The sequence below is a fragment of the Bacillus rossius genome, unplaced genomic scaffold (genome assembly GCF_032445375.1).
Source record: "Bacillus rossius redtenbacheri isolate Brsri unplaced genomic scaffold, Brsri_v3 Brsri_v3_scf89, whole genome shotgun sequence".
NCBI lineage: Eukaryota > Metazoa > Arthropoda > Insecta > Phasmatodea > Bacillidae > Bacillus > Bacillus rossius.
Window position 1 is genome coordinate 37,681 of NW_026963129.1, and position 25,853 is coordinate 63,533.

Sequence of the window (25,853 nt, forward strand, 5' to 3'; positions counted from 1 at the left end):
CGTGGCGGCACTTGGTTACACCGTTTGCCGCGTGGCGGCACTCGGGTCGTCGCGTCCGCCTCGGCAAAAAGGCGGGCACCACGGCACAGTCGAGAGGGGAACTTTTTTCCATTAGCAACATACCTAGGGTTTCACGAAATATCGAGTGCCGTGTCCCACGAGGCGATTTTCGGACGATTCGCGGCTTCAGGCTGCACGACCGTACGCTATTTTCACCATTAGTGGTGGTCCGCACATTTTTCCTATATAGTCCGGATTTTCAAAGTTTCAACCGTGCTCTGGTTTCCCTTCAAACGCATAAATCTTTCGCCTTTTACTAAAGATTTCCGTGGAGGGGAACATTTGATGAGTCTTTAAACAATTTTTTGTTGTGCCCAGTGTTTACACACTGGGCCGGTTACCGTTAAACCACTGGGCCCGGGGGTGAGGCGGGGAGGGGGAAATCTGAAAAATCGAATTGGACAAGTATCGTTCATGGGAATTTTTTTTTTCTTTTTTCAACTATTACCATGCACAATTACGTACCTTCCTTCCGCACTTTCAAGACGGTGGGGTTGTTCGCCAAGGCACCGTAAACTTGAGACCTACGAATGCATTACATACCATACACAGATGAAAAAAAAAAAAAAAATTACACTTCACTGTACATAATTCTTAACACTACTTCACAACTACTAAGTTGAAATTTTTTCACCGGGACAGCGCGAACGCAGTCCCGACTACCAAAAATTACGCGCCCGAGTTACCCACATTTGGGGTAATCGCAGAGGTCAGCTCAACCGAAGTGCAAGGGAAGAGCCTCACCCTGGGGGAACCCCCTGCTTGATCAGGGTAGCCCCTACGCCAGGTAAGTATGCTGCGCAGTGTTTCGCTTTTCTATTTCACTTGGAGCTCGGACCACCTCATCAACGTGTTTTGAGGTTATGTACTTCTACCTCCGAAACAGCTCTTTCCCCAGACATAACACTCCCGTGCCAGTTCATCACACTACATGACAGTACACACCAACAATGCAAATACAATTTCTTCCTACAACTGCCCGTTTCTACTCGCACCTCGTTTCCTTTGTTTCTGTACCCACGGCGACGGTCGACCGCCGCGTGCATTTGGTTACCCCGTTTGCCGCGTGGCGGCACTTGGTTACACCGTTTGCCGCGTGGCGGCACTCGGGTCGTCGCGTCCGCCTCGGCAAAAAGGCGGGCACCACGGCACAGTCGAGAGGGGAACTTTTTTCCATTAGCAACATACCTAGGGTTTCACGAAATATCGAGTGCCGTGTCCCACGAGGCGATTTTCGGACGATTCGCGGCTTCAGGCTGCACGACCGTACGCTATTTTCACCATTAGTGGTGGTCCGCACATTTTTCCTATATAGTCCGGATTTTCAAAGTTTCAACCGTGCTCTGGTTTCCCTTCAAAGGCATCAAACTGTTCAGGGGAATTTTTAAAAGCTTTTTGAAGCAAATCTGAGCACTTTTGGCCATTAACTAACTGGTTTCCTTTCAGCAATTTCAGCGAGCCGCCGAGACCTGCTGCTGCTAGTTCCTGAGTCGACCACCAGGAGTGCTCTTGTGTAGATCTAGTTCTTAGATCCTAGATCTTCTTCTTGTGAGTGCTGTGCGCCACCGAGTCGCGGCCTATTGGGGCGGCTGAGGGGGGAGTTTGGAATGGACTCCCTCCCGATGAAGCCAAACCAGGGCGGGGGCGACCTCGGTCAGAGGCCATCGGCCGAGGCCACTTCTTGTGACTCCCGGCAACCAAGTTGTAGCCTATTGGGGAGGCCGAGGGGTGAGTTTGGAATGGACTCTCTCCCGATGACGCCGAACCAGGGCGGGGACGACTTTGGTCCGAGGCCCTCGGCCGAGGCCGGTTCTGGCGATGAGATGCCTACTGACAATCGGCCACCCCAGCCACGACAATACTGTGGACCGCATCGCCAGCGCTTGGAGACCATGCAAGTCGGGTCTGGGGAGGCGGGCGCTGCTGGGGTCGGGGGGGTGGCTCCGCCTCCCTCCCCCGCGCCAGCCGGGCTGCGCACCCAGACTGTTTGCATTAAGGTCAGCGAGACGAAACATCTTCACGGCCTGGACGTCTCCACCATCCTCGCTCTGCCTACGACTACCTCTGCTCCAACACCACCAACTGTGACTACTACTACCACCACGGCCTGCATCACTTCACCGATCATGTCTCCTGCGCCTTCTCTTCCGCTGTTGCCGACCGACTCACCGCCTGCCGCCGTTCCTCCTGCTGCGACTGCTACTCCCATGGACACCGGCTTCATCGTTCCCACGAAGACCGTCAAGCGCGCCCACCCCGACCAGCACTCCTCCGACAATGCCGTCCCTACCAGCAACCGCTACGACAGTCTCCTCAGTCTACCGGATACCGACACCGACGACGGCGCTGGGGCTGCCTCCTCGGACCGACCCTTGACTGCCAAGCCCCGCCGCAAGCAGCATGCTAAGCGGCACCGGCCCGACACGCAACCTCCTCCTGTGCCCTTCACCACTCTCCCGGGCCCCTCTTCGACGAGTCCCAGCTCATCTCGTGCTCCACCCCGCCCTCCAGCCTCGCAGCCTCGTGCCTCCTCCTCGGCGGCGCCTCGCCCGCCTACCTCCACTCCTCGCACGCCTCGCATGCCTCCGATCGCCTGCCTTCTCACGCCCACAGCCGGCCCCTTCGCCACTGCACAACGTTTTCAGTCTCTCCTCTCCGGTCCTCTCTCTGTCACCTCCGTCAATGACCGCACCTCCTTTTATACCAGCAACCCTCAGGACCACCAGCTCCTATTTGACGAACTCCAACGCCTCGGATATAAACCCTACACCCATCTCCGCCCCGACGAGCGTGCCGATCGAGTTGTGATCAAGAAACTCCCTCTCTCCACGACGGCTGACGAGGTCACCCAGTCCCTGCTCGACCTGCACCTACCTGTGGCATCTGTGGTGGCCATGCGCACCTCTCCTACTTCAACGACCCGGCCTTTCCTGGTCACTACATCCGGTCTGGGTGAGGCAGCCCCCTTCCTGAAGTTGAAGACATTGGGCTGCTGGGTGGTGGCAGTTGAGAAATACCGCGGCTCGGGGCGCGTACCTCAGTGCTACCGCTGCCAGCGGCCTGGACACCCGTCCTCCCGATGCCACCGGGACCTCGCCTGTTTCAAGTGCGCTGGGCCCCACTGGTCTCGGGACTGCACCTCGACTACCCGACGCTGCACGCTTTGTGACGGGGCCCACTTCGCTACTTCCACTGACTGTCGCGTGATTCAGGCTTACCTGCGCCGACACCCTCAACGACTCACTGACGCCACGACGACTGCCGTGGGGACCGGGCCCTCTGTCCCGTCCCTGTCCGATCCCAAGACGTTTCCTGCTCTCTCCACCAATGCTTGGGCACGCCCTCCCCCCGTTGTACCGGTTGTTCCCCCCTCTGCCACCTCGCACCCTCCTCCTTCCGCTCCTTCTTCTGACTCTCGACCGCTTGCCTCCGACTCAGACTGCTCGTCGCTTTCATCCCTCATTCACGACTTCATTTCATTCATCCGACAGTACCTCCCGCTCATCCGGTCTGTCCTGACGGCACTCTCCCGAGCCCGCACCTCCACCGAGAAGTTCGAAGTGCTCCTCCAGGCCCTTCTGAATTTCTTCGATGGATCCCGCCCCTCCCCTTAGTGTCCTCATCTGGAACGTCTTTTCCCTCCTCCCTAAGCTCCACGACCTTTTGCACCTGCTCCACGAGCGATCGCCCGACGTCGTGTTCCTTTCTGAGACCTGGCTCTCCCCCTCTGCCCCCGTCCTGGTCCCCGGGTATGCGGTCCACCGTGCCGATCGCGATGGTCGGGGCGGGGGGGTGGCGTTACTCGTCCGCAACACCATTTCACATCATCGCCGTCGCATCCCTTCTTCCCCCGCGGCCGAGGCGGTTGCTGTGCGCTTGCACGGCCTCCCGTACTCCCTGACCTTGGTATCCTTGTACCTCCCCCCTCAGTACGCCTTTCCCACGGCCGACGTTGTCGCCCTCGGTCGGCTCGACGCCCACGTCGTGCTGGCCGGGGACTTCAACGCCACCCATCCCTTCTGGGGCTGTGCCGCCGCGAACCGGCGGGGCAGCTCCCTCCGGCAACTCCTTCGGCGTACTCCTCTCTCTCTTTATGCCCCTCCGACCCCGACATTTTTTCCGGCCCAGCTCAACCGGCAACCCAGCATCATCGACTTTGCACTGTCCACGCCCCTCCCCATTCTCTCGGATCTCACCACCATCACCTCCGGCACCTCCGACCACTTGCCTGTTCTTGCCACACTTCACTTTCACCCCCGTTCTAACCCCCACCTCCCCCGCTTCGATTTTCCCAAGGCCGACTGGGGCGGTTTTCAGCGTTCCCTCTCCGCTGCCATAGACCTGTCTGTTCCGTTCGATACCCCTGCCCGCCTTGACGCCAACGTTCTCTCGCTGACCGACGCCATTTCCGCGGCCGCCTCTGCCAACATACCTCTGGTTCCCCCCCGTCCCCTTGTCGACCCATTTCCGCCTTACCTCCGGGACGCCTTGTCCTTGCGCAACCGCTTCCGCGTCCTCTGGCAGGCTAGTCGTTCCCTGCTGCACCGGCGGGTGTACCTGGTGCTGCGGGGGCGCTGCCGGCGATTGGTCGCGGAGTGGAGGGCCCGTCTGGAGACTCGGCGTCTCCAATCCCTCTCTGCTTGCTCCGGCTCCCTCTGGTCTCACGTCCGTCGTCTCCGCTCGGTTCCTACCACCATCCCCCCGCTGACCACCCCCACGGGTGTGGCGGAAACGGCCTCGGAGCAATCCGAGGCGGTGGCCGCCTACCTGGCGACCACCTTCGCATCCGCACCCGGCCCTTCCCTGTCCTCCGAGTCTTCGGACGACGAGGACGGGGCCCGCCTCCTGTCTCGCCACGTCACTTTGCCCCCCCTTCCGGCCACCTTCCCCCTGCCGCTCGTCACGCCTTCCGAGGTCCGCACCCTGCTCGCCCGCCTTCGGCCCCGTTCTGCTCCTGGCCACGACTCTCTGCCCTCCCCCGTGCTCCGTGCCCTACCTCGCAAGGCCCTTGTGTTTCTGACCCGTCTTTTCAACGCAATGTTCCTCCTCTGCCACTTCCCCACCCCCTGGAAAACCGCCGTCGTCTCACCCATCCCCAAACCTGGCAAGCCCCCGTCTCTCCCTTCATCTTTTCGGCCCATCTCGCTTCTTCCTATTCTGTCCAAGGTCGCGGAACGGGCGATCCACCGCCGTCTCCTCTTTCAAGTCACCACCCTGGACCTTCTACCCCGCCACCAGTTCGGTTTCCGCCCCCGCCACTCGACGACCCACGCCATTGCCCGTGTGGAGCACCTGGTGGTCCAGGGATTCGCCAGGCGGCAACACACGGGCATGGTGCTTCTTGACCTCGCCCGTGCTTTCGATTCCGTTCCGCATGCCCAGCTCCTCCAGCGCCTCTCTGCCACCGACCTCTCATCTCATCTCATCCGCCTCCTCTGCTCCTTCCTGGAGGGTCGCACCTTCCGGGTTCGGGTGGAGGGGGTCCTCTCCGGCCCCCGCCCCATCTCCGCCGGCGTCCCCCAGGGCGCCATTCTCTCACCGCTACTTTTTACCCTCCACATCTCTGATCTCAAGCCCCCTCCCGGCACCTATCTTGTCCAGTACGCCGATGATACCTGTCTCCTGGCCTCTTCAGTTTCCGAGCGGCTGCTCTGCGACCGTCTCGGCCGCGGCCTCACTTCCCTCAACAATCAGTTCCTCGCGCATGGCATCGGGCTCAATCACTCTAAATCACGATCCATCCTCTTCTCCCGACTTCATCCACACCACGACCACCCGCCAGTCATCTCCACCGTAGCCATCCCCTGGTCGCCTCGCATCCGTTATCTGGGGGTCACCCTAGACAATACCTTTACTTTTCTGCCGCACCTCGACTCAATCCGCACCAAGTCCCGTGCCGTCATGGCTCAGCTGGCCACCATACTCAGACCGACATCCGGCACCCCTCTCGACGTTCGTGTGACTGCCTACCGTTCCTTTGTTCTTCCCCACTTCCTCTACGCGTGCCCGGCTTGGGTCCACTCCTCTCTGTACAACCTCCGTCCGATCACCCGGTCCTACTTTCTCGGTGCCCGCCTCCTGCTCGGTCTCCCTCGCGCCACCTTACGACAGACCCTCCTGGACCAGACTGGGCTCCCGCACTTACACGAGCTGCTCTGCAAGGTGACTAAGAAGTTTCTCCGCCACTGCCGGCGTTCTGACAACCCCCTGATCCGACTCCTTGCAGAGCCCCTGCCTGACGCTCCTCACCCCCGCCGACCGCTCTTTACCTACGATCATTTGAGACGCCCTGACCCTGATGACGTTGACGCTGGTGCAGTCGCGGCTGGTGGGCCCGGCAGCTGACGACGGTGATCACCACGTCCACGGTTGGCTCTGAGGAATGTTACCAGGCATCATCCCATCAAGATCTCTGCTCTCAGTGAACTACTGCCTAACATCGCCACTGCTCCGGACCGTCTTCATCTGCGGCCCGGCACCTTCTGCGCCCCGAGTCGCCCCCGGCAGCCCACAGAAGATTCGCCGCCCAACAAGCAGCTGGACCTCTAGGACGGTATCGTCGGAGGGGCCCCGTTTCGTCAGTGTTGAATAAAGATTGTCACCATTCGCCCTTGTGGCCATGTATTCGTGTTCTATGTTGTGTTTTATTTGTGTTCACCTGTATCCGCTTTTTATATTAAAGATGAATTTTTTGGTGGGTAACTCCCTTCAGTGGGAGTTCCCTTTGTTAAAAAGAAGACTAAAGATTTCCGTGGAGGGGAACATTTGATGAGTCTTTAAACAATTTTTTGTTGTGCCCAGTGTTTACACACTGGGCCGGTTACCGTTAAACCACTGGGCCCGGGGGTGAGGCGGGGAGGGGGAAATCTGAAAAATCGAATTGGACAAGTATCGTTCATGGGAATTTTTTTTTTCTTTTTTCAACTATTACCATGCACAATTACGTACCTTCCTTCCGCACTTTCAAGACGGTGGGGTTGTTCGCCAAGGCACCGTAAACTTGAGACCTACGAATGCATTACATACCATACACAGATGAAAAAAAAAAAAAAAATTACACTTCACTGTACATAATTCTTAACACTACTTCACAACTACTAAGTTGAAATTTTTTCACCGGGACAGCGCGAACGCAGTCCCGACTACCAAAAATTACGCGCCCGAGTTACCCACATTTGGGGTAATCGCAGAGGTCAGCTCAACCGAAGTGCAAGGGAAGAGCCTCACCCTGGGGGAACCCCCTGCTTGATCAGGGTAGCCCCTACGCCAGGTAAGTATGCTGCGCAGTGTTTCGCTTTTCTATTTCACTTGGAGCTCGGACCACCTCATCAACGTGTTTTGAGGTTATGTACTTCTACCTCCGAAACAGCTCTTTCCCCAGACATAACACTCCCGTGCCAGTTCATCACACTACATGACAGTACACACCAACAATGCAAATACAATTTCTTCCTACAACTGCCCGTTTCTACTCGCACCTCGTTTCCTTTGTTTCTGTACCCACGGCGACGGTCGACCGCCGCGTGCATTTGGTTACCCCGTTTGCCGCGTGGCGGCACTTGGTTACACCGTTTGCCGCGTGGCGGCACTCGGGTCGTCGCGTCCGCCTCGGCAAAAAGGCGGGCACCACGGCACAGTCGAGAGGGGAACTTTTTTCCATTAGCAACATACCTAGGGTTTCACGAAATATCGAGTGCCGTGTCCCACGAGGCGATTTTCGGACGATTCGCGGCTTCAGGCTGCACGACCGTACGCTATTTTCACCATTAGTGGTGGTCCGCACATTTTTCCTATATAGTCCGGATTTTCAAAGTTTCAACCGTGCTCTGGTTTCCCTTCAAACGCATAAATCTTTCGCCTTTTACTAAAGATTTCCGTGGAGGGGAACATTTGATGAGTCTTTAAACAATTTTTTGTTGTGCCCAGTGTTTACACACTGGGCCGGTTACCGTTAAACCACTGGGCCCGGGGGTGAGGCGGGGAGGGGGAAATCTGAAAAATCGAATTGGACAAGTATCGTTCATGGGAATTTTTTTTTTCTTTTTTCAACTATTACCATGCACAATTACGTACCTTCCTTCCGCACTTTCAAGACGGTGGGGTTGTTCGCCAAGGCACCGTAAACTTGAGACCTACGAATGCATTACATACCATACACAGATGAAAAAAAAAAAAAAAATTACACTTCACTGTACATAATTCTTAACACTACTTCACAACTACTAAGTTGAAATTTTTTCACCGGGACAGCGCGAACGCAGTCCCGACTACCAAAAATTACGCGCCCGAGTTACCCACATTTGGGGTAATCGCAGAGGTCAGCTCAACCGAAGTGCAAGGGAAGAGCCTCACCCTGGGGGAACCCCCTGCTTGATCAGGGTAGCCCCTACGCCAGGTAAGTATGCTGCGCAGTGTTTCGCTTTTCTATTTCACTTGGAGCTCGGACCACCTCATCAACGTGTTTTGAGGTTATGTACTTCTACCTCCGAAACAGCTCTTTCCCCAGACATAACACTCCCGTGCCAGTTCATCACACTACATGACAGTACACACCAACAATGCAAATACAATTTCTTCCTACAACTGCCCGTTTCTACTCGCACCTCGTTTCCTTTGTTTCTGTACCCACGGCGACGGTCGACCGCCGCGTGCATTTGGTTACCCCGTTTGCCGCGTGGCGGCACTTGGTTACACCGTTTGCCGCGTGGCGGCACTCGGGTCGTCGCGTCCGCCTCGGCAAAAAGGCGGGCACCACGGCACAGTCGAGAGGGGAACTTTTTTCCATTAGCAACATACCTAGGGTTTCACGAAATATCGAGTGCCGTGTCCCACGAGGCGATTTTCGGACGATTCGCGGCTTCAGGCTGCACGACCGTACGCTATTTTCACCATTAGTGGTGGTCCGCACATTTTTCCTATATAGTCCGGATTTTCAAAGTTTCAACCGTGCTCTGGTTTCCCTTCAAACGCATAAATCTTTCGCCTTTTACTAAAGATTTCCGTGGAGGGGAACATTTGATGAGTCTTTAAACAATTTTTTGTTGTGCCCAGTGTTTACACACTGGGCCGGTTACCGTTAAACCACTGGGCCCGGGGGTGAGGCGGGGAGGGGGAAATCTGAAAAATCGAATTGGACAAGTATCGTTCATGGGAATTTTTTTTTTCTTTTTTCAACTATTACCATGCACAATTACGTACCTTCCTTCCGCACTTTCAAGACGGTGGGGTTGTTCGCCAAGGCACCGTAAACTTGAGACCTACGAATGCATTACATACCATACACAGATGAAAAAAAAAAAAAAAATTACACTTCACTGTACATAATTCTTAACACTACTTCACAACTACTAAGTTGAAATTTTTTCACCGGGACAGCGCGAACGCAGTCCCGACTACCAAAAATTACGCGCCCGAGTTACCCACATTTGGGGTAATCGCAGAGGTCAGCTCAACCGAAGTGCAAGGGAAGAGCCTCACCCTGGGGGAACCCCCTGCTTGATCAGGGTAGCCCCTACGCCAGGTAAGTATGCTGCGCAGTGTTTCGCTTTTCTATTTCACTTGGAGCTCGGACCACCTCATCAACGTGTTTTGAGGTTATGTACTTCTACCTCCGAAACAGCTCTTTCCCCAGACATAACACTCCCGTGCCAGTTCATCACACTACATGACAGTACACACCAACAATGCAAATACAATTTCTTCCTACAACTGCCCGTTTCTACTCGCACCTCGTTTCCTTTGTTTCTGTACCCACGGCGACGGTCGACCGCCGCGTGCATTTGGTTACCCCGTTTGCCGCGTGGCGGCACTTGGTTACACCGTTTGCCGCGTGGCGGCACTCGGGTCGTCGCGTCCGCCTCGGCAAAAAGGCGGGCACCACGGCACAGTCGAGAGGGGAACTTTTTTCCATTAGCAACATACCTAGGGTTTCACGAAATATCGAGTGCCGTGTCCCACGAGGCGATTTTCGGACGATTCGCGGCTTCAGGCTGCACGACCGTACGCTATTTTCACCATTAGTGGTGGTCCGCACATTTTTCCTATATAGTCCGGATTTTCAAAGTTTCAACCGTGCTCTGGTTTCCCTTCAAACGCATAAATCTTTCGCCTTTTACTAAAGATTTCCGTGGAGGGGAACATTTGATGAGTCTTTAAACAATTTTTTGTTGTGCCCAGTGTTTACACACTGGGCCGGTTACCGTTAAACCACTGGGCCCGGGGGTGAGGCGGGGAGGGGGAAATCTGAAAAATCGAATTGGACAAGTATCGTTCATGGGAATTTTTTTTTTCTTTTTTCAACTATTACCATGCACAATTACGTACCTTCCTTCCGCACTTTCAAGACGGTGGGGTTGTTCGCCAAGGCACCGTAAACTTGAGACCTACGAATGCATTACATACCATACACAGATGAAAAAAAAAAAAAAAATTACACTTCACTGTACATAATTCTTAACACTACTTCACAACTACTAAGTTGAAATTTTTTCACCGGGACAGCGCGAACGCAGTCCCGACTACCAAAAATTACGCGCCCGAGTTACCCACATTTGGGGTAATCGCAGAGGTCAGCTCAACCGAAGTGCAAGGGAAGAGCCTCACCCTGGGGGAACCCCCTGCTTGATCAGGGTAGCCCCTACGCCAGGTAAGTATGCTGCGCAGTGTTTCGCTTTTCTATTTCACTTGGAGCTCGGACCACCTCATCAACGTGTTTTGAGGTTATGTACTTCTACCTCCGAAACAGCTCTTTCCCCAGACATAACACTCCCGTGCCAGTTCATCACACTACATGACAGTACACACCAACAATGCAAATACAATTTCTTCCTACAACTGCCCGTTTCTACTCGCACCTCGTTTCCTTTGTTTCTGTACCCACGGCGACGGTCGACCGCCGCGTGCATTTGGTTACCCCGTTTGCCGCGTGGCGGCACTTGGTTACACCGTTTGCCGCGTGGCGGCACTCGGGTCGTCGCGTCCGCCTCGGCAAAAAGGCGGGCACCACGGCACAGTCGAGAGGGGAACTTTTTTCCATTAGCAACATACCTAGGGTTTCACGAAATATCGAGTGCCGTGTCCCACGAGGCGATTTTCGGACGATTCGCGGCTTCAGGCTGCACGACCGTACGCTATTTTCACCATTAGTGGTGGTCCGCACATTTTTCCTATATAGTCCGGATTTTCAAAGTTTCAACCGTGCTCTGGTTTCCCTTCAAAGGCATCAAACTGTTCAGGGGAATTTTTTAAAAGCTTTTTGAAGCAAATCTGAGCACTTTTGGCCATTAACTAACTGGTTTCCTTTCAGCAATTTCAGCGAGCCGCCGAGACCTGCTGCTGCTAGTTCCTGAGTCGACCACCAGGAGTGCTCTTGTGTAGATCTAGTTCTTAGATCCTAGATCTTCTTCTTGTGAGTGCTGTGCGCCACCGAGTCGCGGCCTATTGGGGCGGCTGAGGGGGGAGTTTGGAATGGACTCCCTCCCGATGAAGCCAAACCAGGGCGGGGGCGACCTCGGTCAGAGGCCATCGGCCGAGGCCACTTCTTGTGACTCCCGGCAACCAAGTTGTAGCCTATTGGGGAGGCCGAGGGGAGAGTTTGGAATGGACTCTCTCCCGATGACGCCGAACCAGGGCGGGGACGACTTTGGTCCGAGGCCCTCGGCCGAGGCCGGTTCTGGCGATGTGATGACTACTGACAATCGGCCACCCCAGCCACGACAATACTGTGGACCGCATCGCCAGCGCTTGGAGACCATGCAAGTCGGGTCTGGGGAGGCGGGCGCTGCTGGGGTCGGGGGGGTGGCTCCGCCTCCCTCCCCCGCGCCGGCCGGGCTGCGCACCCAGACTGTTTGCATTAAGGTCAGCGAGACGAAACATCTTCACGGCCTGGACGTCTCCACCATCCTCGCTCTGCCTACGACTACCTCTGCTCCAACACCACCAACTGTGACTACTACTACCACCACGGCCTGCATCACTTCACCGATCATGTCTCCTGCGCCTTCTCTTCCGCTGTTGCCGACCGACTCACCGCCTGCCGCCGTTCCTCCTGCTGCGACTGCTACTCCCATGGACACCGGCTTCATCGTTCCCACGAAGACCGTCAAGCGCGCCCACCCCGACCAGCACTCCTCCGACGATGCCGTCCCTACCAGCAACCGCTACGACAGTCTCCTCAGTCTACCGGATACCGACACCGACGACGGCGCTGGGGCTGCCTCCTCGGACCGACCCTTGACTGCCAAGCCCCGCCGCAAGCAGCATGCTAAACGGCACCGGCCCGACACGCAACCTCCTCCTGTGCCCTTCACCACTCTCCCGGGCCCCTCTTCGACGAGTCCCAGCTCATCTCGTGCTCCACCCCGCCCTCCAGCCTCGCAGCCTCGTGCCTCCTCCTCGGCGGCGCCTCGCCCGCCTACCTCCACTCCTCGCACGCCTCGCATGCCTCCGATCGCCTGCCTTCTCACGCCCACAGCCGGCCCCTTCGCCACTGCACAACGTTTTCAGTCTCTCCTCTCCGGTCCTCTCTCTGTCACCTCCGTCAATGACCGCACCTCCTTTTATACCAGCAACCCTCAGGACCACCAGCTCCTATTTGACGAACTCCAACGCCTCGGATATAAACCCTACACCCATCTCCGCCCCGACGAGCGTGCCGATCGAGTTGTGATCAAGAAACTCCCTCTCTCCACGACGGCTGACGAGGTCACCCAGTCCCTGCTCGACCTGCACCTACCTGTGGCATCTGTGGTGGCCATGCGCACCTCTCCTACTTCAACGACCCGGCCTTTCCTGGTCACTACATCCGGTCTGGGTGAGGCAGCCCCCTTCCTGAAGTTGAAGACATTGGGCTGCTGGGTGGTGGCAGTTGAGAAATACCGCGGCTCGGGGCGCGTACCTCAGTGCTACCGCTGCCAGCGGCCTGGACACCCGTCCTCCCGATGCCACCGGGACCTCGCCTGTTTCAAGTGCGCTGGGCCCCACTGGTCTCGGGACTGCACCTCGACTACCCGACGCTGCACGCTCTGTGACGGGGCCCACTTCGCTACTTCCACTGACTGTCGCGTGATTCAGGCTTACCTGCGCCGACACCCTCAACGACTCACTGACGCCACGACGACTGCCGTGGGGACCGGGCCCTCTGTCCCGTCCCTGTCCGATCCCAAGACGTTTCCTGCTCTCTCCACCAATGCTTGGGCACGCCCTCCCCCCGTTGTACCGGTTGTTCCCCCCTCTGCCACCTCGCACCCTCCTCCTTCCGCTCCTTCTTCTGACTCTCGACCGCTTGCCTCCGACTCAGACTGCTCGTCGCTTTCATCCCTCATTCACGACTTCATTTCATTCATCCGACAGTACCTCCCGCTCATCCGGACTGTCCTGACGGCACTCTCCCGAGCCCGCACCTCCACCGAGAAGTTCGAAGTGCTCCTCCAGGCCCTTCTGAATTTCTTCGATGGATCCCGCCCCTCCCCTTAGTGTCCTCATCTGGAACGTCTTTTCCCTCCTCCCTAAGCTCCACGACCTTTTGCACCTGCTCCACGAGCGATCGCCCGACGTCGTGTTCCTTTCTGAGACCTGGCTCTCCCCCTCTGCCCCCGTCCTGGTCCCCGGGTATGCGGTCCACCGTGCCGATCGCGATGGTCGGGGCGGGGGGGTGGCGTTACTCGTCCGCAACACCATTTCACATCATCGCCGTCGCATCCCTTCTTCCCCCGCGGCCGAGGCGGTTGCTGTGCGCTTGCACGGCCTCCCGTACTCCCTGACCTTGGTATCCTTGTACCTCCCCCCTCAGTTCGCCTTTCCCACGGCCGACGTTGTCGCCCTCGGTCGGCTCGACGCCCACGTCGTGCTGGCCGGGGACTTCAACGCCACCCATCCCTTCTGGGGCTGTGCCGCCGCAAACCGGCGGGGCAGCTCCCTCCGGCAACTCCTTCGGCGTACTCCTCTCTCTCTTTATGCCCCTCCGACCCCGACATTTTTTCCGGCCCAGCTCAACCGGCAACCCAGCATCATCGACTTTGCACTGTCCACGCCCCTCCCCATTCTCTCGGATCTCACCACCATCGCCTCCGGCACCTCCGACCACTTGCCTGTTCTTGCCACACTTCACTTTCACCCCCATTCTAACCCCCACCTCCCCCGCTTCGATTTTCCCAAGGCCGACTGGGGCGGTTTTCAGCGTTCCCTCTCCGCTGCCATTGACCTGTCTGTTCCGTTCGATACCCCTGCCCGCCTTGACGCCAACGTTCTCTCGCTGACCGACGCCATTTCCGCGGCCGCCTCTGCCAACATACCTCTGGTTCCCCCCCGTCCCCTTGTCGACCCATTTCCGCCTTACCTCCGGGACGCCTTGTCCTTGCGCAACCGCTTCCGCGTCCTCTGGCAGGCTAGTCGTTCCCTGCTGCACCGGCGGGTGTACCTGGTGCTGCGGGGGCGCTGCCGGCGATTGGTCGCGGAGTGGAGGGCCCGTCTGGAGACTCGGCGTCTCCAATCCCTCTCTGCTTGCTCCGGCTCCCTCTGGTCTCACGTCCGTCGTCTCCGCTCGGTTCCTACCACCATCCCCCCGCTGACCACCCCCACGGGTGTGGCGGAAACGGCCTCGGAGCGATCCGAGGCGGTGGCCGCCTACCTGGCGACCACCTTCGCATCCGCACCCGGCCCTTCCCTGTCCTCCGAGTCTTCGGACGACGAGGACGGGGCCCGCCTCCTGTCTCGCCACGTCACTTTGCCCCCCCTTCCGGCCACCTTCCCCCTGCCGCTCGTCACGCCTTCCGAGGTCCGCACCCTGCTCGCCCGCCTTCGGCCCCGTTCTGCTCCTGGCCACGACTCTCTGCCCTCCCCCGTGCTCCGTGCCCTACCTCGCAAGGCCCTTGTGTTTCTGACCCGTCTTTTCAACGCAATGTTCCTCCTCTGCCACTTCCCCACCCCCTGGAAAACCGCCATCGTCTCACCCATCCCCAAACCTGGCAAGCCCCCGTCTCTCCCTTCATCTTTTCGGCCCATCTCGCTTCTTCCTATTCTGTCCAAGGTCGCGGAACGGGCGATCCACCGCCGTCTCCTCTTTCAAGTCACCACCCTGGACCTTCTACCCCGCCACCAGTTCGGTTTCCGCCCCCGCCACTCGACGACCCACGCCATTGCCCGTGTGGAGCACCTGGTGGTCCAGGGATTCGCCAGGCGGCAACACACGGGCATGGTGCTTCTTGACCTCGCCCGTGCTTTCGATTCCGTTCCGCATGCCCAGCTCCTCCAGCGCCTCTCTGCCACCGACCTCTCATCTCATCTCGTCCGCCTCCTCTGCTCCTTCCTGGAGGGTCGCACCTTCCGGGTTCGGGTGGAGGGGGTCCTCTCCGGCCCCCGCCCCATCTCCGCCGGCGTCCCCCAGGGCGCCATTCTCTCACCGCTACTTTTTACCCTCCACATCTCTGATCTCAAGCCCCCTCCCGGCACCTATCTTGTCCAGTACGCCGATGATACCTGTCTCCTGGCCTCTTCAGTTTCCGAGCGGCTGCTCTGCGACCGTCTCGGCCGCGGCCTCACTTCCCTCAACAATCAGTTCCTCGCGCATGGCATCGGGCTCAATCACTCTAAATCACGATCCATCCTCTTCTCCCGACTTCATCCACACCACGACCACCCGCCAGTCATCTCCGCCGTAGCCATCCCCTGGTCGCCTCGCATCCGTTATCTGGGGGTCACCCTAGACAATACCTTTACTTTTCTGCCGCACCTCGACTCCATCCGCACCAAGTCCCGTGCCGTCATGGCTCAGCTGGCCACCGTACTCAGACCGACATCCGGCACCCCTCTCGACGTTCGTGTGACTGCCTACCGTTCCTTCGTTCTTCCCCACTTCCTCTACGCGTGCCCGGCTTGGGTCCACTCCTCTCTGTACAACCTCCGTCCGATCGCCCGGTCCTACTTTCTCGGTGCCCGCCTCCTGCTCGGTCTCCCTCGCGCCACCTTACGGCAGACCCTCCTGGACCAGACTGGGCTCCCGCACTTACACGAGCTGCTCTGCAAGGTGACTAAGAAGTTCCTCCGCCACTGCCGGCGTTCTGACAACCCCCTGATCCGACTCCTTGCAGAGCCCCTGCCTGACGCCCCTCACCCCCGCCGACCGCTCTTTACCTACGATCATTTGAGACGCCCTGACCCCGATGACGTTGACGCTGGTGCAGTCGCGGCTGGTGGGCCCGGCAGCTGACGACGGTGATCACCACGTCCACGGTTGGCTCTGAGGAATGTTACCAGGCATCATCCCATCACGATCTCTGCTCTCAGTGAACTACTGCCTACCATCGCCACTGCTCCGGACCGTCTTCATCTGCGGCCCGGCACCTTCTGCGCCCCGAGTCGCCCCCGGCAGCCCACAGAAGATTCGCCGCCCAACAAGCAGCTGGACCTCTAGGACGGTATCGTCGGAGGGGCCCCGTTTCGTCAGTGTTGAATAAAGATTGTCACCATTCGCCCTTGTGGCCATGTATTCGTGTTCTATGTTGTGTTTTATTTGTGTTCACCTGTATCCGCTTTTTATATTAAAGATGAATTTTTTGGTGGGTAACTCCCTTCAGTGGGAGTTCCCTTTGTGAAAAAAAAAAAAAAAAAAAAAAAAAAAAAAAAAAAAAAAACTAAAGATTTCCGTGGAGGGGAACATTTGATGAGTCTTTAAACAATTTTTTGTTGTGCCCAGTGTTTACACACTGGGCCGGTTACCGTTAAACCACTGGGCCCGGGGGTGAGGCGGGGAGGGGGAAATCTGAAAAATCGAATTGGACAAGTATCGTTCATGGGAATTTTTTTTTTCTTTTTTCAACTATTACCATGCACAATTACGTACCTTCCTTCCGCACTTTCAAGACGGTGGGGTTGTTCGCCAAGGCACCGTAAACTTGAGACCTACGAATGCATTACATACCATACACAGATGAAAAAAAAAAAAAAAATTACACTTCACTGTACATAATTCTTAACACTACTTCACAACTACTAAGTTGAAATTTTTTCACCGGGACAGCGCGAACGCAGTCCCGACTACCAAAAATTACGCGCCCGAGTTACCCACATTTGGGGTAATCGCAGAGGTCAGCTCAACCGAAGTGCAAGGGAAGAGCCTCACCCTGGGGGAACCCCCTGCTTGATCAGGGTAGCCCCTACGCCAGGTAAGTATGCTGCGCAGTGTTTCGCTTTTCTATTTCACTTGGAGCTCGGACCACCTCATCAACGTGTTTTGAGGTTATGTACTTCTACCTCCGAAACAGCTCTTTCCCCAGACATAACACTCCCGTGCCAGTTCATCACACTACATGACAGTACACACCAACAATGCAAATACAATTTCTTCCTACAACTGCCCGTTTCTACTCGCACCTCGTTTCCTTTGTTTCTGTACCCACGGCGACGGTCGACCGCCGCGTGCATTTGGTTACCCCGTTTGCCGCGTGGCGGCACTTGGTTACACCGTTTGCCGCGTGGCGGCACTCGGGTCGTCGCGTCCGCCTCGGCAAAAAGGCGGGCACCACGGCACAGTCGAGAGGGGAACTTTTTTCCATTAGCAACATACCTAGGGTTTCACGAAATATCGAGTGCCGTGTCCCACGAGGCGATTTTCGGACGATTCGCGGCTTCAGGCTGCACGACCGTACGCTATTTTCACCATTAGTGGTGGTCCGCACATTTTTCCTATATAGTCCGGATTTTCAAAGTTTCAACCGTGCTCTGGTTTCCCTTCAAACGCATAAATCTTTCGCCTTTTACTAAAGATTTCCGTGGAGGGGAACATTTGATGAGTCTTTAAACAATTTTTTGTTGTGCCCAGTGTTTACACACTGGGCCGGTTACCGTTAAACCACTGGGCCCGGGGGTGAGGCGGGGAGGGGGAAATCTGAAAAATCGAATTGGACAAGTATCGTTCATGGGAATTTTTTTTTTCTTTTTTCAACTATTACCATGCACAATTACGTACCTTCCTTCCGCACTTTCAAGACGGTGGGGTTGTTCGCCAAGGCACCGTAAACTTGAGACCTACGAATGCATTACATACCATACACAGATGAAAAAAAAAAAAAAAATTACACTTCACTGTACATAATTCTTAACACTACTTCACAACTACTAAGTTGAAATTTTTTCACCGGGACAGCGCGAACGCAGTCCCGACTACCAAAAATTACGCGCCCGAGTTACCCACATTTGGGGTAATCGCAGAGGTCAGCTCAACCGAAGTGCAAGGGAAGAGCCTCACCCTGGGGGAACCCCCTGCTTGATCAGGGTAGCCCCTACGCCAGGTAAGTATGCTGCGCAGTGTTTCGCTTTTCTATTTCACTTGGAGCTCGGACCACCTCATCAACGTGTTTTGAGGTTATGTACTTCTACCTCCGAAACAGCTCTTTCCCCAGACATAACACTCCCGTGCCAGTTCATCACACTACATGACAGTACACACCAACAATGCAAATACAATTTCTTCCTACAACTGCCCGTTTCTACTCGCACCTCGTTTCCTTTGTTTCTGTACCCACGGCGACGGTCGACCGCCGCGTGCATTTGGTTACCCCGTTTGCCGCGTGGCGGCACTTGGTTACACCGTTTGCCGCGTGGCGGCACTCGGGTCGTCGCGTCCGCCTCGGCAAAAAGGCGGGCACCACGGCACAGTCGAGAGGGGAACTTTTTTCCATTAGCAACATACCTAGGGTTTCACGAAATATCGAGTGCCGTGTCCCACGAGGCGATTTTCGGACGATTCGCGGCTTCAGGCTGCACGACCGTACGCTATTTTCACCATTAGTGGTGGTCCGCACATTTTTCCTATATAGTCCGGATTTTCAAAGTTTCAACCGTGCTCTGGTTTCCCTTCAAACGCATAAATCTTTCGCCTTTTACTAAAGATTTCCGTGGAGGGGAACATTTGATGAGTCTTTAAACAATTTTTTGTTGTGCCCAGTGTTTACACACTGGGCCGGTTACCGTTAAACCACTGGGCCCGGGGGTGAGGCGGGGAGGGGGAAATCTGAAAAATCGAATTGGACAAGTATCGTTCATGGGAATTTTTTTTTTCTTTTTTCAACTATTACCATGCACAATTACGTACCTTCCTTCCGCACTTTCAAGACGGTGGGGTTGTTCGCCAAGGCACCGTAAACTTGAGACCTACGAATGCATTACATACCATACACAGATGAAAAAAAAAAAAAAAATTACACTTCACTGTACATAATTCTTAACACTACTTCACAACTACTAAGTTGAAATTTTTTCACCGGGACAGCGCGAACGCAGTCCCGACTACCAAAAATTACGCGCCCGAGTTACCCACATTTGGGGTAATCGCAGAGGTCAGCTCAACCGAAGTGCAAGGGAAGAGCCTCACCCTGGGGGAACCCCCTGCTTGATCAGGGTAGCCCCTACGCCAGGTAAGTATGCTGCGCAGTGTTTCGCTTTTCTATTTCACTTGGAGCTCGGACCACCTCATCAACGTGTTTTGAGGTTATGTACTTCTACCTCCGAAACAGCTCTTTCCCCAGACATAACACTCCCGTGCCAGTTCATCACACTACATGACAGTACACACCAACAATGCAAATACAATTTCTTCCTACAACTGCCCGTTTCTACTCGCACCTCGTTTCCTTTGTTTCTGTACCCACGGCGACGGTCGACCGCCGCGTGCATTTGGTTACCCCGTTTGCCGCGTGGCGGCACTTGGTTACACCGTTTGCCGCGTGGCGGCACTCGGGTCGTCGCGTCCGCCTCGGCAAAAAGGCGGGCACCACGGCACAGTCGAGAGGGGAACTTTTTTCCATTAGCAACATACCTAGGGTTTCACGAAATATCGAGTGCCGTGTCCCACGAGGCGATTTTCGGACGATTCGCGGCTTCAGGCTGCACGACCGTACGCTATTTTCACCATTAGTGGTGGTCCGCACATTTTTCCTATATAGTCCGGATTTTCAAAGTTTCAACCGTGCTCTGGTTTCCCTTCAAACGCATAAATCTTTCGCCTTTTACTAAAGATTTCCGTGGAGGGGAACATTTGATGAGTCTTTAAACAATTTTTTGTTGTGCCCAGTGTTTACACACTGGGCCGGTTACCGTTAAACCACTGGGCCCGGGGGTGAGGCGGGGAGGGGGAAATCTGAAAAATCGAATTGGACAAGTATCGTTCATGGGAATTTTTTTTTTCTTTTTTCAACTATTACCATGCACAATTACGTACCTTCCTTCCGCACTTTCAAGACGGTGGGGTTGTTCGCCAAGGCACCGTAAACTTGAGACCTACGAATGCATTACATACCATACACAGATGAAAAAAAAAAAAAAAATTACACTTCACTGTACATAATTCTTAACACTACTTCACAACTACTAAGTTGAAATTTTTTCACCGGGACAGCGCGAACGCAGTCCCGACTACCAAAAATTACGCGCCCGAGTTACCCACATTTGGGGTAATCGCAGAGGTCAGCTCAACCGAAGTGCAAGGGAAGAGCCTCACCCTGGGGGAACCCCCTGCTTGATCAGGGTAGCCCCTACGCCAGGTAAGTATGCTGCGCAGTGTTTCGCTTTTCTATTTCACTTGGAGCTCGGACCACCTCATCAACGTGTTTTGAGGTTATGTACTTCTACCTCCGAAACAGCTCTTTCCCCAGACATAACACTCCCGTGCCAGTTCATCACACTACATGACAGTACACACCAACAATGCAAATACAATTTCTTCCTACAACTGCCCGTTTCTACTCGCACCTCGTTTCCTTTGTTTCTGTACCCACGGCGACGGTCGACCGCCGCGTGCATTTGGTTACCCCGTTTGCCGCGTGGCGGCACTTGGTTACACCGTTTGCCGCGTGGCGGCACTCGGGTCGTCGCGTCCGCCTCGGCAAAAAGGCGGGCACCACGGCACAGTCGAGAGGGGAACTTTTTTCCATTAGCAACATACCTAGGGTTTCACGAAATATCGAGTGCCGTGTCCCACGAGGCGATTTTCGGACGATTCGCGGCTTCAGGCTGCACGACCGTACGCTATTTTCACCATTAGTGGTGGTCCGCACATTTTTCCTATATAGTCCGGATTTTCAAAGTTTCAACCGTGCTCTGGTTTCCCTTCAAACGCATAAATCTTTCGCCTTTTACTAAAGATTTCCGTGGAGGGGAACATTTGATGAGTCTTTAAACAATTTTTTGTTGTGCCCAGTGTTTACACACTGGGCCGGTTACCGTTAAACCACTGGGCCCGGGGGTGAGGCGGGGAGGGGGAAATCTGAAAAATCGAATTGGACAAGTATCGTTCATGGGAATTTTTTTTTTCTTTTTTCAACTATTACCATGCACAATTACGTACCTTCCTTCCGCACTTTCAAGACGGTGGGGTTGTTCGCCAAGGCACCGTAAACTTGAGACCTACGAATGCATTACATACCATACACAGATGAAAAAAAAAAAAAAAATTACACTTCACTGTACATAATTCTTAACACTACTTCACAACTACTAAGTTGAAATTTTTTCACCGGGACAGCGCGAACGCAGTCCCGACTACCAAAAATTACGCGCCCGAGTTACCCACATTTGGGGTAATCGCAGAGGTCAGCTCAACCGAAGTGCAAGGGAAGAGCCTCACCCTGGGGGAACCCCCTGCTTGATCAGGGTAGCCCCTACGCCAGGTAAGTATGCTGCGCAGTGTTTCGCTTTTCTATTTCACTTGGAGCTCGGACCACCTCATCAACGTGTTTTGAGGTTATGTACTTCTACCTCCGAAACAGCTCTTTCCCCAGACATAACACTCCCGTGCCAGTTCATCACACTACATGACAGTACACACCAACAATGCAAATACAATTTCTTCCTACAACTGCCCGTTTCTACTCGCACCTCGTTTCCTTTGTTTCTGTACCCACGGCGACGGTCGACCGCCGCGTGCATTTGGTTACCCCGTTTGCCGCGTGGCGGCACTTGGTTACACCGTTTGCCGCGTGGCGGCACTCGGGTCGTCGCGTCCGCCTCGGCAAAAAGGCGGGCACCACGGCACAGTCGAGAGGGGAACTTTTTTCCATTAGCAACATACCTAGGGTTTCACGAAATATCGAGTGCCGTGTCCCACGAGGCGATTTTCGGACGATTCGCGGCTTCAGGCTGCACGACCGTACGCTATTTTCACCATTAGTGGTGGTCCGCACATTTTTCCTATATAGTCCGGATTTTCAAAGTTTCAACCGTGCTCTGGTTTCCCTTCAAAGGCATCAAACTGTTCAGGGGAATTTTTTAAAAGCTTTTTGAAGCAAATCTGAGCACTTTTGGCCATTAACTAACTGGTTTCCTTTCAGCAATTTCAGCGAGCCGCCGAGACCTGCTGCTGCTAGTTCCTGAGTCGACCACCAGGAGTGCTCTTGTGTAGATCTAGTTCTTAGATCCTAGATCTTCTTCTTGTGAGTGCTGTGCGCCACCGAGTCGCGGCCTATTGGGGCGGCTGAGGGGGGAGTTTGGAATGGACTCCCTCCCGATGAAGCCAAACCAGGGCGGGGGCGACCTCGGTCAGAGGCCATCGGCCGAGGCCACTTCTTGTGACTCCCGGCAACCAAGTTGTAGCCTATTGGGGAGGCCGAGGGGAGAGTTTGGAATGGACTCTCTCCCGATGACGCCGAACCAGGGCGGGGACGACTTTGGTCCGAGGCCCTCGGCCGAGGCCGGTTCTGGCGATGAGATGACTACTGACAATCGGCCACCCCAGCCACGACAATACTGTGGACCGCATCGCCAGCGCTTGGAGACCATGCAAGTCGGGTCTGGGGAGGCGGGCGCTGCTGGGGTCGGGGGGGTGGCTCCGCCTCCCTCCCCCGCGCCGGCCGGGCTGCGCACCCAGACTGTTTGCATTAAGGTCAGCGAGACGAAACATCTTCACGGCCTGGACGTCTCCACCATCCTCGCTCTGCCTACGACTACCTCTGCTCCAACACCACCAACTGTGACTACTACTACCACCACGGCCTGCATCACTTCACCGATCATGTCTCCTGCGCCTTCTCTTCCGCTGTTGCCGACCGACTCACCGCCTGCCGCCGTTCCTCCTGCTGCGACTGCTACTCCCATGGACACCGGCTTCATCGTTCCCACGAAGACCGTCAAGCGCGCCCACCCCGACCAGCACTCCTCCGACGATGCCGTCCCTACCAGCAACCGCTACGACAGTCTCCTCAGTCTACCGGATACCGACACCGACGACGGCGCTGGGGCTGCCTCCTCGGACCGACCCTTGACTGCCAAGCCCCGCCGCAAGCAGCATGCTAAACGGCACCGGCCCGACACGCAACCTCCTCCTGTGCCCTTCACCACTCTCCCGGGCCCCTCTTCGACGAGTCCCAGCTCATCTCGTGCTCCACCCCGCCCTCCAGCCTCGCAGCCTCGTGCCTCCTCCTCGGCGGCGCCTCGCCCGCCTACCTCCACTCCTCGCACGCCTCGCATGCCTCCGATCGCCTGCCTTCTCACGCCCACAGCCGGCCCCTTCGCCACTGCACAACGTTTTCAGTCTCTCCTCTCCGGTCCTCTCTCTGTCACCTCCGTCAATGACCGCACCTCCTTTTATACCAGCAACCCTCAGGACCACCAGCTCCTATTTGACGAACTCCAACGCCTCGGATATAAACCCTACACCCATCTCCGCCCCGACGAGCGTGCCGATCGAGTTGTGATCAAGAAACTCCCTCTCTCCACGACGGCTGACGAGGTCACCCAGTCCCTGCTCGACCTGCACCTACCTGTGGCATCTGTGGTGGCCATGCGCACCTCTCCTACTTCAACGACCCGGCCTTTCCTGGTCACTACATCCGGTCTGGGTGAGGCAGCCCCCTTCCTGAAGTTGAAGACATTGGGCTGCTGGGTGGTGGCAGTTGAGAAATACCGCGGCTCGGGGCGCGTACCTCAGTGCTACCGCTGCCAGCGGCCTGGACACCCGTCCTCCCGATGCCACCGGGACCTCGCCTGTTTCAAGTGCGCTGGGCCCCACTGGTCTCGGGACTGCACCTCGACTACCCGACGCTGCACGCTCTGTGACGGGGCCCACTTCGCTACTTCCACTGACTGTCGCGTGATTCAGGCTTACCTGCGCCGACACCCTCAACGACTCACTGACGCCACGACGACTGCCGTGGGGACCGGGCCCTCTGTCCCGTCCCTGTCCGATCCCAAGACGTTTCCTGCTCTCTCCACCAATGCTTGGGCACGCCCTCCCCCCGTTGTACCGGTTGTTCCCCCCTCTGCCACCTCGCACCCTCCTCCTTCCGCTCCTTCTTCTGACTCTCGACCGCTTGCCTCCGACTCAGACTGCTCGTCGCTTTCATCCCTCATTCACGACTTCATTTCATTCATCCGACAGTACCTCCCGCTCATCCGGACTGTCCTGACGGCACTCTCCCGAGCCCGCACCTCCACCGAGAAGTTCGAAGTGCTCCTCCAGGCCCTTCTGAATTTCTTCGATGGATCCCGCCCCTCCCCTTAGTGTCCTCATCTGGAACGTCTTTTCCCTCCTCCCTAAGCTCCACGACCTTTTGCACCTGCTCCACGAGCGATCGCCCGACGTCGTGTTCCTTTCTGAGACCTGGCTCTCCCCCTCTGCCCCCGTCCTGGTCCCCGGGTATGCGGTCCACCGTGCCGATCGCGATGGTCGGGGCGGGGGGGTGGCGTTACTCGTCCGCAACACCATTTCACATCATCGCCGTCGCATCCCTTCTTCCCCCGCGGCCGAGGCGGTTGCTGTGCGCTTGCACGGCCTCCCGTACTCCCTGACCTTGGTATCCTTGTACCTCCCCCCTCAGTTCGCCTTTCCCACGGCCGACGTTGTCGCCCTCGGTCGGCTCGACGCCCACGTCGTGCTGGCCGGGGACTTCAACGCCACCCATCCCTTCTGGGGCTGTGCCGCCGCAAACCGGCGGGGCAGCTCCCTCCGGCAACTCCTTCGGCGTACTCCTCTCTCTCTTTATGCCCCTCCGACCCCGACATTTTTTCCGGCCCAGCTCAACCGGCAACCCAGCATCATCGACTTTGCACTGTCCACGCCCCTCCCCATTCTCTCGGATCTCACCACCATCGCCTCCGGCACCTCCGACCACTTGCCTGTTCTTGCCACACTTCACTTTCACCCCCATTCTAACCCCCACCTCCCCCGCTTCGATTTTCCCAAGGCCGACTGGGGCGGTTTTCAGCGTTCCCTCTCCGCTGCCATTGACCTGTCTGTTCCGTTCGATACCCCTGCCCGCCTTGACGCCAACGTTCTCTCGCTGACCGACGCCATTTCCGCGGCCGCCTCTGCCAACATACCTCTGGTTCCCCCCCGTCCCCTTGTCGACCCATTTCCGCCTTACCTCCGGGACGCCTTGTCCTTGCGCAACCGCTTCCGCGTCCTCTGGCAGGCTAGTCGTTCCCTGCTGCACCGGCGGGTGTACCTGGTGCTGCGGGGGCGCTGCCGGCGATTGGTCGCGGAGTGGAGGGCCCGTCTGGAGACTCGGCATCTCCAATCCCTCTCTGCTTGCTCCGGCTCCCTCTGGTCTCACGTCCGTCGTCTCCGCTCGGTTCCTACCACCATCCCCCCGCTGACCACCCCCACGGGTGTGGCGGAAACGGCCTCGGAGCGATCCGAGGCGGTGGCCGCCTACCTGGCGACCACCTTCGCATCCGCACCCGGCCCTTCCCTGTCCTCCGAGTCTTCGGACGACGAGGACGGGGCCCGCCTCCTGTCTCGCCACGTCACTTTGCCCCCCCTTCCGGCCACCTTCCCCCTGCCGCTCGTCACGCCTTCCGAGGTCCGC

The 25,853-nt window shown here is 56.5% G+C and overlaps 18 non-coding genes across 18 annotated transcripts; 8 read left to right on the top strand and 10 right to left on the bottom strand.

Annotated features, from left to right (window-relative positions):
• Positions 1-273: 273 nt before the first annotated feature.
• On the top strand, positions 274-393 carry LOC134545841 (U5 spliceosomal RNA). The gene has a single exon (XR_010078837.1). It is a non-coding gene; the product is annotated as a U5 spliceosomal RNA (small nuclear RNA).
• A 299-nt stretch (positions 394-692) lies between these two features.
• On the bottom strand, positions 693-855 carry LOC134545906 (U1 spliceosomal RNA). Its single transcript, XR_010078899.1, has one exon. It is a non-coding gene; the product is annotated as a U1 spliceosomal RNA (small nuclear RNA).
• A 6,320-nt stretch (positions 856-7,175) lies between these two features.
• LOC134545907 (U1 spliceosomal RNA) lies at positions 7,176-7,338 on the bottom strand. Its single transcript, XR_010078900.1, has one exon. It is a non-coding gene; the product is annotated as a U1 spliceosomal RNA (small nuclear RNA).
• A 543-nt stretch (positions 7,339-7,881) lies between these two features.
• LOC134545842 (U5 spliceosomal RNA) lies at positions 7,882-8,001 on the top strand. Its single transcript, XR_010078838.1, has one exon. It is a non-coding gene; the product is annotated as a U5 spliceosomal RNA (small nuclear RNA).
• Positions 8,002-8,300: 299 nt separating this feature from the next.
• On the bottom strand, positions 8,301-8,463 carry LOC134545908 (U1 spliceosomal RNA). Its single transcript, XR_010078901.1, has one exon. It is a non-coding gene; the product is annotated as a U1 spliceosomal RNA (small nuclear RNA).
• Positions 8,464-9,006: 543 nt separating this feature from the next.
• On the top strand, positions 9,007-9,126 carry LOC134545843 (U5 spliceosomal RNA). The gene has a single exon (XR_010078839.1). It is a non-coding gene; the product is annotated as a U5 spliceosomal RNA (small nuclear RNA).
• Positions 9,127-9,425: 299 nt separating this feature from the next.
• Positions 9,426-9,588, bottom strand: LOC134545909 (U1 spliceosomal RNA). Its single transcript, XR_010078902.1, has one exon. It is a non-coding gene; the product is annotated as a U1 spliceosomal RNA (small nuclear RNA).
• Positions 9,589-10,131: 543 nt separating this feature from the next.
• Positions 10,132-10,251, top strand: LOC134545844 (U5 spliceosomal RNA). Its single transcript, XR_010078840.1, has one exon. It is a non-coding gene; the product is annotated as a U5 spliceosomal RNA (small nuclear RNA).
• Positions 10,252-10,550: 299 nt separating this feature from the next.
• Positions 10,551-10,713, bottom strand: LOC134545910 (U1 spliceosomal RNA). Its single transcript, XR_010078903.1, has one exon. It is a non-coding gene; the product is annotated as a U1 spliceosomal RNA (small nuclear RNA).
• A 6,351-nt stretch (positions 10,714-17,064) lies between these two features.
• LOC134545911 (U1 spliceosomal RNA) lies at positions 17,065-17,227 on the bottom strand. Its single transcript, XR_010078904.1, has one exon. It is a non-coding gene; the product is annotated as a U1 spliceosomal RNA (small nuclear RNA).
• Positions 17,228-17,770: 543 nt separating this feature from the next.
• Positions 17,771-17,890, top strand: LOC134545845 (U5 spliceosomal RNA). Its single transcript, XR_010078841.1, has one exon. It is a non-coding gene; the product is annotated as a U5 spliceosomal RNA (small nuclear RNA).
• A 299-nt stretch (positions 17,891-18,189) lies between these two features.
• LOC134545913 (U1 spliceosomal RNA) lies at positions 18,190-18,352 on the bottom strand. The gene has a single exon (XR_010078906.1). It is a non-coding gene; the product is annotated as a U1 spliceosomal RNA (small nuclear RNA).
• A 543-nt stretch (positions 18,353-18,895) lies between these two features.
• LOC134545848 (U5 spliceosomal RNA) lies at positions 18,896-19,015 on the top strand. Its single transcript, XR_010078843.1, has one exon. It is a non-coding gene; the product is annotated as a U5 spliceosomal RNA (small nuclear RNA).
• A 299-nt stretch (positions 19,016-19,314) lies between these two features.
• On the bottom strand, positions 19,315-19,477 carry LOC134545914 (U1 spliceosomal RNA). Its single transcript, XR_010078907.1, has one exon. It is a non-coding gene; the product is annotated as a U1 spliceosomal RNA (small nuclear RNA).
• A 543-nt stretch (positions 19,478-20,020) lies between these two features.
• On the top strand, positions 20,021-20,140 carry LOC134545849 (U5 spliceosomal RNA). Its single transcript, XR_010078844.1, has one exon. It is a non-coding gene; the product is annotated as a U5 spliceosomal RNA (small nuclear RNA).
• Positions 20,141-20,439: 299 nt separating this feature from the next.
• Positions 20,440-20,602, bottom strand: LOC134545915 (U1 spliceosomal RNA). Its single transcript, XR_010078908.1, has one exon. It is a non-coding gene; the product is annotated as a U1 spliceosomal RNA (small nuclear RNA).
• A 543-nt stretch (positions 20,603-21,145) lies between these two features.
• LOC134545850 (U5 spliceosomal RNA) lies at positions 21,146-21,265 on the top strand. The gene has a single exon (XR_010078845.1). It is a non-coding gene; the product is annotated as a U5 spliceosomal RNA (small nuclear RNA).
• Positions 21,266-21,564: 299 nt separating this feature from the next.
• On the bottom strand, positions 21,565-21,727 carry LOC134545916 (U1 spliceosomal RNA). The gene has a single exon (XR_010078909.1). It is a non-coding gene; the product is annotated as a U1 spliceosomal RNA (small nuclear RNA).
• Positions 21,728-25,853: the final 4,126 nt, after the last annotated feature.